Below are 14,148 nucleotides of genomic sequence, written 5' to 3'. Positions count from 1 at the left end.
GCCCCTTAAGCACTGGGCATTAGCCTGCCCCTAACAAAATCAAATGTTTCCCACCAAGGGGTGGGAGGGACAGCAAGGTATTTAGACTTGGTGAAAAAGACTTGGTGAAGACCCGGTGAAAAATCAAATATTCATGACAGAAGTGAAAAAAGCAGGGAGTGAAGACGGCAAATAGCCACAAAGGAGAAATAAGGATCCTGTGGCATCAGAACATCCTTGCATCTCCCGTGTTGCCTCAAAGGTGGCAGCAACTGCAGCAATGCTCAAGGGAGAGAGACATGAGCGTCAGGGTAAGAAACCCTCCTGCCTGCAGCCTCTCCCCAGCATCTGCTACCCACAGGCAGAGCAGGCACGGTGGGAACCCGCTCTCCATCTTCAGATACTCTTCTGCCAAAACATTACACTGGGGAATGGTTTCGGGAGGGAGAAGATTTTTGAGAATCAAGGATGGGAGCGGGGAGGGTCAATTTTGAAGAGGGTGTGAGAACAGGATCCAGGTCATCACGCTGCAGGCAGGAGTGGAGGAGAAATAGTGTGACTTGACGGCTCAGATGAGTATAGAAGGGAAAGAGAAAATGGCACACAAGTATGGGAAAAGGGTGAATTGGTGGAGGAATAGGACAGCAGTATGGGGAAGAAGTGGGATTCTGTTCTAACGCATCCCTGGCTGAAGGCTTTCTTCCCAGGAGGTATGGTGACGAGTCCACAGACAGCAATGCTGGCTCTTGGGGTGATGAGCAGGCCAAGCTACACAGAATGGGCCACAGCTGAAGCTGTGACCCTCGGTTTTTGGCTCCTGCTACACCTGCAGGTAAGGCTTTATCATCCAGGTACCCATGAGCGCGACGAAGATGCCAGCAGCACTGGTAGCAGCAATTGCCTCTATAGTGGCTCCCTCCTTCTGGTAGCAGGGAGGCTGCAGGATCCGACAGTCCCACACCGAGGGCAGCGGTTGGCAGCTGAGCCACCTCTGTCCTCCCCACGCTGGCCACTGCTCCCAGGGGAGGTGAGCTCTTGGCCAGACTCAGTCAAACCACCGACATTTTCATCAGAATTCAGCAAAGGATCCCGACGCACGGTGTTGCCCTGGAGTGGAGATCATTTTTTTGTCCTGTTTGTAGCAAGGCAAGACTCCTAGGCTTTTTAACTAAGCCCAGTTGCTCTGAGTTTTATGACACACATACCCTTCATCGCTTCCCCTGCATGCTACCTTTCTCTCTGCACTCTGGACTGTATTCCATTCAATGATGTGTGAAAATACAGATCGGGTGCCATTCACTGCAACAATTAGTCAGGGTTTTCATTGGTGTCATCAACAGAAGAATTTGGCTATTATCTTCCTACTCCACAAAGTAAGAAAATGCAAAACTGAATGAACCAGATAAATGGGCAGTCAATCATTAATCTAGCATTTGTTTGATGTGAAGATCTTTTACTGATTAAAATGTTTTAATATAAAAAAAAAATCACAATTCAGAACAAGAGTTTTATAATTGGCAATGAATCCTCAAGTGAATTTTATAGATCAGTTAATGTCTAGATGAGTTAAGGGTGAAAGGTAAACTTGACATTAAACGCTTAGTTAAGAGTGCCAGAGGATTCATCATTGCCACTAAAGGGATAGTGAAGTGAAACTACACTACCTTTTTTCCTTGTTGGAAAAATAGGTTTGTAAGAACATTTGCCATCTTTGGGGTCTGAGGAAAATAATGCAAACTTTATGCACATAGCACTCAGACCATTAAAATAGGTTAGAGAAAGAAAATCTAAAGATTTAGCTCTGTATTTGAGCTGACTTAAATTCTATACCTTGTTGACCCTGTTCCACACCACCTCCCTATGCAAGACTTGGTTTTCTTATATCCTTGATAAAAAAGGTACTATTAAAAGTAAAATTATTTTAGTCTTTCAGCAGAATGTTTCAGTTTTCCAAAGTACACAATTGGTATTTTAGCTACTTGGCACCATCCCTTAATCTTAGAGGAAGACACCAAGTAAGGCAAACGACACAAAGCAAGTCTTCATGAACCATACCGTGTACAAAGCAAATTCCCTTGACCTCTGTGCACACCAGCAACTAACAGGAGCCACATCCATTTGCACTTGGACATCTTTCCTGCTTTCAGTTCTAGGGGAAAGTCACTCACAGTATTATTTCCTGCAGTAGTATTGCAATAACAATAGGCAACATACTCAAGTCACAAGTCAGGCTGTCCTTCCCATCACAGAACTGAAATTTCAGGGGTTTTTATTTGCCTTCCAAACTTTGAGACTTTTAAGTTTTGCTTTTTCAAGTCTGTCCATGCAACTTCCACTGCTAGAATTCATCTCCTCAGCATCGCCTTCATAGTATCAGTGTCACGTTGGAAAAACTGATCCAGGAGACTACTACAATCAGTATGTAAGTCCTACCAATACAACTAAAAATCATTTGGTAATAAAGGATGTGTGGCACAATTAATATTGTCATAGACTGGGGAAAAATTCTGAGGCAAGAAAAAAAGAGGTGTTACCTGAAAGGAACAGCAATTCTTAGACTGATAGAAAATACAGAATACACTTAAATGCCTTACGAAGACTAAAGAACCTCACTATCAGAGCATAAAGTGGAATATGACACACTTGCGTATGAAATATAGTATATTTAACAGCTAAGAGGTTATAAACATTATAAGTCATTTTAGGTATCAGGATGCAAGCCACACCTGTTGAGTGCATATTTAATCATACATTAGACCTACATATGAATAAGATATTTAGTATGGCAACAATATCAGAAATTAATAAAAATGTGACATTAAGAAAATGAAACATAACCCCTTTATAATACAGAGCAACATCAGTATCTGATTCAAAGGCATACAGGAGATGATCTATAGAGTACAGAACTGAATAGTCACTATTTGGACTCCATACTGAGAACCTTATAAATATATATGTTCATGGAAACTTTAATAAGGCAATTGCAGCACAGTAGGAGGATTTGGGGAACAGAAGGAACCTGGTCAGCTTATAAAATCTAAACTCTGCTATAAAGTGAAAAGAAAAAAGTTCATTTATGGATTGTTTGTTAAGAGAACATACACTAATATGCACACTTGCCATTGGGCTCCATGCTGACAGCACTCATTTTCCTTTCTTCCCTTAAAAGAACACCTCTGTATTTGGCTCAAAGATGGACCAAATGAGAAAAAACTGGAATTGATGCTCAGAGGCTGAAGCACTGCACGGGTCTGGGATAAATATTAAGTAAGTCCGGACAGCTGAGGCTTTTATTTCCCTTGCTCTTCTGAACTGATGAGTTCTCTCCTCATCAGTAATTTATAAGTTGTGCAGAGTGAATAGTGATTTTGGGGTGCTTGACTTGAGATAGCAGTGCCACTGTTTTCAGTAACCACAAGTCCGGCTCTCCTGTGACATACAAATGAGGATCTGGGCACAGAAGGAGGTGCTGGACACCCAGAAATTCTGTTGCTCCTTTCTAAAATGGAAAGAGGCAGCACTATTTTGTTTTAAACAGGTCCTTACTCCTCTGCATCCTTACGCTCAGAGCAACCCCGTCCCCTCCTGTTCTCCAGCCCAAGAGTGCCCTTTATAAGCATTTGATTGCACCTTTCTAACCCCTGCTATTTGCCAGTTCTTGCTTTTTCTGCTCATCAGCACCACTTCATCATTCCTTCCAGAGCACTTTCCCTCCCCTTTTGCAGGCTGAAGCTCCTTCAGAAGAGATATTTCTAATTAGCCACTTACAGAAGGTAAAAGCCATCCTTAACTAACCCTTCCCAGGCCGCCACCACCAGGCTGCTTACAGCCTGCTCACAAGCCTATCCAGCCAACAGTCACCATCTGAATGAATCAAACCCAAAGCTGTCCTTGCTCAGCTGTTCTCTTTCCTGCTAGATTGCATTCACCCAAGAAGCAGAGATGTTTAAGATACTTTCTTCCCGCACTGGTAGTTAATAGTCTGTGCAGCAATCTCTGCTCTGCTGACCAACGTAAACCATCATTTGTGTGGCAGCTTCAGAAACCTCTAGAAGAGATGAAACAAGTCCGCTTGACCTTTCCTTACAGACATCAGCAGCAGCATGACCAGTGTTGCGCGGACTGTTTTCTTACCTGCATAATAAACCTAAACTGGGTTGTAACTTGATGTCCAAAATACCTCCCTTCTGCAGTATTTCCTTGTACTTCTCCTCAGTGAAAGCCGGAACACTGCATGCATTACACTGGTAATCTTTATTTAGTTACATGAAGTTATGGCAAAATTAAGGATGCCTATTACAAAAAAAAAAATCTAAGAATTAGAATTAATACATTCAATTATTGTTCCCTTAATTTATAGTGAGAGGCTTCATGACTTCCAAGACCTGGCAGCTTTTCAAAGCAGACCTGTGAGCCTTGATATGCAAACGGCTCCTGATCTGAGACTTTTTGCCAAAAGGCAAACTCAGAAGAGCAATAAATGGAACAAATCTAGACTGTCTTTGGAGATTAGCCAAGTCTACATGAATGGCACCACTTGCAAAGACAGGCAAGTGAAGCATCAATAAACCAGTAAACCAATAAACACTGAAATCTCTCTGTTGTATTCATTATATATCCACAGCTCTTTCTTAACTTAGATAAGAACCAATAATAATCCATTCGATACCCTGAATCTGACGCCTGGCAAAGAAAAAAAACCAAAACATACAAACAGATTTTTTTTTTCTGTTCTTGTTGTATAAACTTTTCCCTCTAACATGATTTGAAAATCAAATCATTCCTGCTGTTTATTTCTTTTTGAAGAGTTTGAATTTTTCTTAAATGATACGGCTCCAAATTTCAAATCTTATCTTTGTCCCAGAGGTGTGCTTGGAGAGTCTCACTCCACAAAGAAAAACACTGTTAAAACAACTGCAGAAACACTCAGTTAGCACTGTCTGATATACTAGCTAGGAATCTAAATGTGAACCCAAATGGAAATGCTCTATGAAAATAAAAAATACAGGTTTAAGGTATATATGCACTATAGTCAAATGTGTGATAGCAGCCAGAGCAGGCATACTTGCCAAGACACCACATCTGCAGCAGCACCTTGCAGAGACAAGGGGAAATACCCAGGCAGCTCACAGCACGGCTAAAATACTACGCGAAACACAAAAACTTAGATCAGACATATAAAGCCAAGTTAGTCATGCAGTCTGTAGCATAATATAAGTGTTTCATGTGTGTGATTATGTCTGTCCCTAGTAACTGGATTAGAGACTTAGGTCTTGCCCCAGAAGAGCCAGCATGAGATTTTGGGTCCACCTCCCATCACAGTATCTGGCACACCCCTTTTAAAACTCCAGATGCTCTCAAGAGACTCAAACTCCACTTGAAGCTCTTTGCTTGCGGTTGCAGAAAAAAAGCTTGGATTGCAGTCCCCATCCTCGAAGAAACAAGATTTTGGGGCAACACAAGCCATGGGCTTGGCAGCCTAAAACACACAGTGACTTCAGCCCTGCTAATACAGAGCATGAACTCCAAGGGAGGCTTAGCTCAGGAAGAAGCAGTGACCAAAGTAAGCACGACCAAAACCTGCAATCGCAGCTGTGCCCACCTCACTAGCTTCACATCGCTGGTGTCAAGAAGGGAGTATCTTCCCCTGGCCACCCTCCTCCTTCCCTGTACCATGTTTCCTCCCTCCTGCAACACCACTGCAAGTGCTCAGCAGAGCTTTTGCTGAGCTAACTTAAAACTCTGTTCTTGAAGCACATTGGCCCTTGCCATGGGAAACTCCGGCATGCACCAGAGACTGTGCAAGGTGCAGGGCCAGGGATGGGAGACCAGGACCAGTCTTACGCCTGCGCATGGGAGGAAGACCCCCAGATCCAGACTTGGCCGACTGTAGACTTGTAGGTACGTGGCACAGTATTGTTTCTGAAAGCAGTAAGAAGAACAGTTTAAAGAGCAGGAATGTGATAAGTGGGACTATCAGAACAGACAGCACCTAGTCTGCAGTATGAGCAGCACACCTTGTTCCCATCAGTGAAGGAGCAGACAAGTTTGGGTTTTCTTTTCTTTCCTTTCTTTTTTTTTTAATTAATACCCAATTTCAATTTAAGCAGACAAATATACAGACATCCATTAATATTTGAGACTAAAATCTATCTTCATTTTTTTAAAAAATTTCACAATCAGAACACAATCAAAAAGCTTGCTTCTCTTTACTATTTAAACACCAAAAGCAGTGCCCAGTTTAAGCTCTGAGTACATCATTACAATTATTTTAAAAATATAGACATGAGAACGTACATTGAGCTTTTTCATTTTCCCTTGCACAACACCCAATAAAATCTTAAGCCCTGCAACAAAAAATTACTAGTGTTGCTCCCACCACAGCAACATCACAAATCACCCTTTAATTCTAGCAAAATGAGACAAGATCAGCTCAGAACTGAAGTCTCCCAACAGTATTTCATCTAATAATGGCTATCAAAAACCTGATGCATTTCAACTCTGGAAAAACATCACTTCAGCTATGGAAACTCTTACCAAGAAATGTATTTTTGTTTCCTTTTAGCAGCAGTTTCAGATGGATTGGTCAGCTGTACTCCAAAAAATTTCACCTTACTAGCTCTAATGACTTTTTTGGATAAGTTATCAGAACTTTTTCCAGTTCTTACCGAGAGCTCTTCTGCACAGACACCGCCGTGTTGCAAGGCTGATACCCGTAACAGTTAGACTATTTCATTTGAGTTAGTGACTGTATTGCACTTTATATGCTTGAGCACCACTTTGCAATGCATGTTCTGTCATTTTGGTTTACTTGGAATATTACTTTTTATTTCTACAGTGGTGTGTCTCTGAGCCAGGCGAGTGACAGAAGTTAACATAATTTACATCTTGCCTCTGCTTTGATTTCAAAGATTTTATAACCCATTCAAAAGCTGTGCTAGCTACTGTCAGTGGCAGATGTCCCATGGGTGACTCAGTGCCAGGCAACTCTGCGCATTTGAACCCGGTGCTCTGCTCTCACCTTTGATTCTCTTTCTTGGAAAGTACATCGACAAACTGACTTCTGCATAAACTTTCCCTTTATTTAAACCTGACAGCTGCATTATTTTTTCTTTTAAAAACAATATTCTTATGAACAACGTGCACATTAATACAAAATACTTTAAAATATTAGCAAAATTTAATGTTTTAAATAGTTTTTAATGCAGCCATTATTGTCCAGAGGTCAGCATTTGTTAGACCCCAACCCTGTGAACACCTGAGGTAATTCCAATCCATTTCATAAAAGCTTCAATTCTGTTTGGTGGAAGTGTGTAAAAAATACATATGCATAGATTTTATATGAAGAATGAAGCCATATGTAGTGCAACCATGCAAAAAAAATTAATGCTGTGGGCATAATATCATGCTTGAAGAATCGAGTTCAACATTACCTGCAGCTTCTAGACCTATTCTGCTGTTGCATGTTTTAAATTTTATTTCAGAAAACGCGGAGAAAGATTCAATTTTCTTTCCTGGTATAGTCATGTTGATATAAAAGCTTTGCCTCTGCATTATGATAACTATTAAGAGTCTACAAATTGTACTGCAGATTTACAACATCACAGACTATTTGAGAAACCCTCCAGGTTTAAGGTGAGAAGTGAAAGTTATTTTTCAGTACAAGTTCTCCTGAAAGCACACAGGGAAAAAAAAAAAAAAAAAACAACCACAAAAAAACTCTATTAATCCAGCAGCTCCAGTGATTCAGTCTGTAGCACTTGGCAATCTGAATTCAACACGAAGCACCTATTCAACTAGGCTACACTGTGTTCCCACCCACTGCCCAAAAATGCCTAAACACAATTATATGACAAATCAGAGGATGCCAGAATGACAGTCAATAGGAAGGCTTAGAAATCTCCTTTAAAGAAAAAAAAAAATCCTTCCCTCAATTTCAGTGTATTTTGAGGAAGACAAAGACAACTGCTCATGCAATAAGGAAAAACAAATAGACAAGTGTCTTAAGGTAAGACTGTTCATTTCATGCTTTATTAGCACAATCCTATTATATTTTTTTCCCATCATTTTAATTAACAGGACTGCAATATAATGGAGCCATCCTGAAGGCCTCATAGTTAAAAGCTGTAACTTCTATTATAAACACTATTTTAAGTGGTATACAATTTTGGCTAGGGAATTAAGCTTAGACTGAAAACTGTCAGTTTTATCTTGAAAACAAACAGAAAAGAGATTGAGGTCTACAATTTGAAGGCAATCTGGCAGCGTTGAGTTACAGGTCACCAACATTGCCTTAATTTGAAATGTTAACCCCCTCTGAACACTGCAGTACTTCATTTCTTCATATGCAGGGTATGCACAGCTTGTATACAGACGTAAAGAGATAAATTTTGCACCTAGGAGTATTTATAGTTAGTATTTGTGTCCGCAGGCTCCCATTGACAGCAGTTTCTGCAAGGGGCTGTAGCGGGTGAGATCTCTGGATAACCTCACTGTCTGCCAGCCCAAGGAGAGGTCTCTCTAAAACCAAAAGAAAGACATCACCCAGCCCAGTACAGGAAAAAGAGAAACTGCTGTCCTTTGGGCAGTAGCAGCCCTCGGCTTGGGTCTAGGGCACCCAGCATCCAGATGAGTCCTCCCATAATCAGCTCTGAAAGTCAGCCCCTCTTGAAGCCACTCTTGCCACACCTGGGGATGCATCTTGGCTGTGCCTCATCCCATTCCCATCATGCCCTCAGGATGATCCTCAGCACCTGCCTGTTTTGATATGCACCAGGACACTTTTTTTTTTCCTCCCCATCTCCTTAGGGACTCAAATGCATATACAAATTACACTTCCCAGCTAACAAAGCCCTCATTTGAGTTAAAAATTATAGAAAGAGCGTTTGGTTCGGAAGGACGAGGGCTCTTGCACCCACCTAACAAGAAGGTGCTGCGTAAACACGTGTAGGACTCAGCTGGCCCCACAACTGAGCTAGAAGGTGACTAGTCTGTCACACAGGCCCAAACAGTGCTACGGGAGTGAATAGCCCCCTGCATCTGGGCTGAATGAAACTGGTATTTCTAGCTCTGACTTTGGAAATAAAGCTCTCAGGACCACCACCTTGACTGATCTTCAAGACAAGATTGTGTTCCACTTTTCCTACATACCCATGCACCATTTAAGACGTCCGTAACATCTCCTGGTCACTGCAGCAATCTACCTCAGAGCTCTTTCTCTATTAAAGCACTATGATTTCCATCCAAACTCTTTGGGAGTGATGAGAAATTAAAACAAGAAACATTTATTTAACAGCAAATGCCTTAACTCCAGTCATATTACTCTTCCAAAAAAATAACCCATATGATGATACAGATATTTCCAAAAAGTTATGAGCCTCATAAACAGACTTTCTCTGAATGAAAATAAGAATCTGCATCAGAAGGGCAGACTTTAGTGCTCAGCGAAGCAAAACTTACTTTGCATGAACCTGATATTTACTTTTTATGAAGCCCACATCAAGCTAAGAGAGGCAGTTAGCATGGATTGGATGGAGAAACGATCAGAGTGTTGCCTCAGGAAAGCGTGGCAAGATTTTGAATTGGATACAAGTTGATTATCAGATGAGCAGCTCCTGCTTTCTGCCTCATCACGGGCTGGTATATAGATAAAGGTGCATTTTCTGGAGTGTATAATGGAGAACAAAATTAAATACATATTCCTCTTTTCTGCAGGGGTACATTTCATAAAGGCAAAGACAACCCTGGACTCCCTAGACAGCAGGGGAGAGGTGAGATGGTACCTCTAGCCAGTAATCTGTTATGCTGATTTTGGAGCCATAAAAGATGGGAAGAGAGGTCTAAAGGAGCTTGTTTCATTTTCCAAAACAACTAATGGACCAGATTATATTAACAGCTTTTTAAAGCCTTCAACCTTCACTTACCAGAATAGTATGGAATATTTTTTTTTTTGTCATTGACTTCAATAGTAGACGATCATGCCTTAAGAAATGAGATATTTTGGCCCTGTAAGTTTTGGGGGGGGGGGGGGTGCGATGAGTTGAAGAGCAGTTTGCCGTCCCTTTGCCTTTAATTTCACAATCTTAAACACTTCTGTTTCTTTTAATTGTAACATTCCCCCCATATGTTACATCACACTTTTATTGAACATGAAAGTTTATATTAAAAGGTTGCCTTTCTTATGACACAATGGGTATGTACCATACCATAAAATGTCAAACCCCTGTATGTTCTTATTGTCAACATAGGAAGATTTACTAGAGAAAATCACCCCGAGAAACACACTTACAAAACCAGCAACATAAGCAACTGGTGTGGTTCCTGTGTGATAATCAGTCCAAGGATCACTTTATCCAGCTGTAGATGCTCACAAACCAGTGTCATTGCATAATGTATAGGACTGAAAAGGCCTAACAAGTAAAGGTAAAGCAGTGCCTGAACTAGTGGAATCATCTGTAAAATCTGACTGGTTTGCTTTGCAGTGTGCTGAGGACACTGAGCAAGGCAGGTAATCTCCAAGTAATGCTCTAGGAACAGGCAGAAGGACAGTGACATAGTGAGACTTGAGAAAAGATGCAATGCTGAAGCAGGTCCATCACACATTGTATTTCTTGCACACAATCCATTTGCCATTTACAGGTGTTTGTTATCTCACCATCAGTGAATCAATGGAATTACAAGCTTATTATGCACAGTCAGGCTTGGATTATAGCACATATTAACACAACATATGACAGTTTTTAATACTGAAACAACGTATTACTTGTTTAATTTTTAAACATTTATTATTACCAGAGCACAAATCTCATTATTAGCTTGTTCAGTTTTTACTTCAAGGTCATCTTCAACTGTATTTACAATTATGTTACCAGTTTCAAGAAACTGTCTTTAGAAAGGTTTTATATATTTACCAATTGCAAGTCAGTCAAGTTACTTGATTTTGATGCAAACTGGGGAAAAACGTATGGACTAATTTCAGTGGCGATGAAAATTACTCACCAGTACCTCTATTCAGAGAAGCACTGTAATCTATTGTGGTGGTATTGGCAGCAGGACAAGACACATTACACTTGCAATGCATCAGAGGAAGGAAAGGAAGTAGGCTTGCCCATGAGGGATAGCAAAGCCAAGCTAAGTTGTCAGACTACTTCTCCATCCCGCAAGAGGCTAAGGATGACAGCGTTATTTTTGTTTATTATTCGGTCAGCACTCTGTGGTGCCTGGTCCTGTACAAGAGAGGAAGGACAAAGAAAGCAACCAGTAAAAATGAAAATGAAAGTAGCCACAGCAGATCTAATCCAGAGCGTGATGAAATACAGAGGTAATGCTTCAGAAGTTGAGCATCTTCCGTGGTGGCTTCAGACTGGTATGCTCTGCTGCCTCCTAATCAATATTCAACAAACAAGAGGTGGCCTTCCTCTCTCAGGAACTAATGAGTGGTTAATGACCCTAATCTGGTGTATAACAGATTGTTAATACCGGTACAAGAAAAGCCCTGGTGAGAACAGGAGGGCGAAAGAGTCATTTGATCTAAACTGGTCACAAGCTGCACTTCTCTCAGAAAAGTTATGATAGTTATTTGTTATGCAGCTCTGCCTTATACAAGCAGAACAAAAATTAAAGGATTGAGATATTTTTAATATTACATTTATGAAGATGATTACCCAGCTGCTGTTTCATTTCCATCTGTGTTCTGCTGCATTTATACCATTAGTGCCACACTGTGGTTAGACAGACAGGTTCATATTTTTGAGAAAAAAGTGTGGCTGACAATTACCATTTAACTTTGTGGAGTAGCAACAAATGGGCTTTTCTATATACTGTTACCTGTAAATTATAATGACTGCTTTCTTTTTGCTGGCTTTTCAAAATCAAGCAAGAAACAGAAAGACTGATGCCAAACCCAGAAGTTCTCTGCTACATTGAAAGAAGCTGCCTCCATGGTAAATTTTCAAAGCTTCGGCCTAGATAGACTAAATAAAGTTCCTCCCAGCAGGCAGTACACAATATTTTTTATATTAGGAAGATATTGCAATACATCTAATATCCATTTGCTTCCTTTTTTTTTTAATCTTATTTTTATATAATTCTGCATTCATGCACCATAGAACTGGTCTTCATCTGTTACCCTATCCCAATAATACACTACTGCTTTCTACACGGCAAATTAAATTGTGTTTTCCAGTCAGTCATAAAACAGGGTTTTACAGGATACTCTCAATGTGCTTTGGAAAGGATGAGGAACCTTGAACAACTCTCTAGCATCCTGGGTTGTGAACAGGGCAGCAAGGCACTGCTAGGAAGATTCCTAGGCCGTCTCCAGATGTTCTCCTATTTCCTCAGTGAAAAGAAAAACAGGGTCTACAACCTGACTGCAAAGAAGCTTCTGCCTTTTCTCCTGCATCTGTTGAGTGTCCTGTCCAACGCTCTTGAGCTGATTCTCTAGGCTCTGTTAATGGAAGCCCCAAAGGGCCTTAGGACCACCAAGCATTTCTCAGAATGCTACCCAGGATTAAAAGCGTCCTTAGCTACCCAAAGGGATGTAAACTGTGGAGCAGAGCTCACAGAACCAGCCCTTGCACCCCCTCAAGCCTTCTTCATGTGCCTGCGGGAGGTGCCCTCACCCCAGCTAACCACCCTTTCCTCATCGGACAAGCACAGCACCGTGCTCGCAGCTCACGTTCTTAGTCACCTGCCTCTCAGATCTACTCTGATAGCGCCTACTATTTCCTTAGGCCAACACGCTTGAAGGTTTATATCCCTTATGATCCTGGATATCAATTTGGAGACACGAGAGTTGATCCAGGTTGTTTTGACCCAGACGAGGTATTTCCCTATTGAAGCACCTTTTTACCATTGCCTCACTCCCTGTGAAAACCTCTCTACAGCCACCTTTGATTTCACTCTTTCTGCTGCAGGGCAATGCAATACAAGCAACCCCAAAGCAGAGAACATTTTTGGGGTTGGTTGGGGTTTTTTTATTTAATGCTACATATTATTACCTATTTTTGAGAACAGGCTAGCCAAACCCCATCAAAGCTAGTATCACAGCACTTCCTGAAGAGAAGCAGACATCAGCACCTCTGCTGTTACTCCTTTCCTTTATAAATAAGTGCACCAGGCTGATTTTTCTAGAATGAGCTTCAGCTGTTTTCAAACTGTCACTTAACCTCTACCTCTTCAGCCTGAAAACAAGCAGATTCTTTTCTCCTACATATGACACCTTTGATTGGGAACTTTCCTCTTCATAGCTGGTTCTTCACACTTAGAAGAGCTATAAATGGTAAAAAAGGTGCACAAGCCTTATTTTCTGAAAAGCAGAGGAGAATTGAGGGTTGGGGTTTTTTTCTTTTTCTGTATTATATTTCCTGATCTCTGTTTCTTGATTTCTTTTTTTATAAAAGGAAACCCAGTTGTTTCTTACTGGGCATTAGCTTTCAGAGATGCTGACCATTCACATTTGCTATTGATTACAACACTAGTTTGGGGTATTCCTTAGATGTAAAAATCAGGCCTACTACCTGCATGCGTAGGTTCTAAAACACGTTGTTACAAACATAGATTTTGTGCAGTCTCAGGCAACTCTCCATAAATCTCTTAAAGCACTAAAACTCAAGGACTTCATCTCATCAAGAAACAGTTATCTTTTATCCATATATCAAGCCGGCTTTCCAGATGTGACAAATGTGCAATTACTTATACATCTAATGGAGACCCGCATTCTGTCCTAATTCACTGTGGTAAATTCATGACGGTAAATTCAGAGTAACTACACTGTTTTCAAATACTTAGGCAAAGTGTGTGTGGTCAGACACCACTAATGAGAACAGGATTGCTGGCTTGCTCCCATCCTGTTTGTATGCTCTGGAATCCTCCTTATGGAAAGTTAGAGCAATATAGATTTAAGAGTATTTATTTATTGTATCACTGGTCAAAAAGTTGTGAAATCATACAACTGAGAGAAGAAAAGATAAACCACAGGGAATACCAGGAACCTAACTTGTACTTTCACCTCTGAAAGTCTTCTCTTCCATTAATTAAAGGCTGTATTACCCTGAACTGAAAATCAACTATTCTCATGGGTTTCAAATGCACAGTACCGTCTTCCTTCCTAAGAAATACAATCTTTCCTGAGGTAACTTTCTGCTTCTCAAAGACAGAGAAAAA

This window comes from Accipiter gentilis, chromosome 1, assembly GCF_929443795.1.
Source record: "Accipiter gentilis chromosome 1, bAccGen1.1, whole genome shotgun sequence".
Lineage (NCBI taxonomy): Eukaryota > Metazoa > Chordata > Aves > Accipitriformes > Accipitridae > Astur > Astur gentilis.
Note: the sequence above shows the minus strand (reverse complement) of the source record.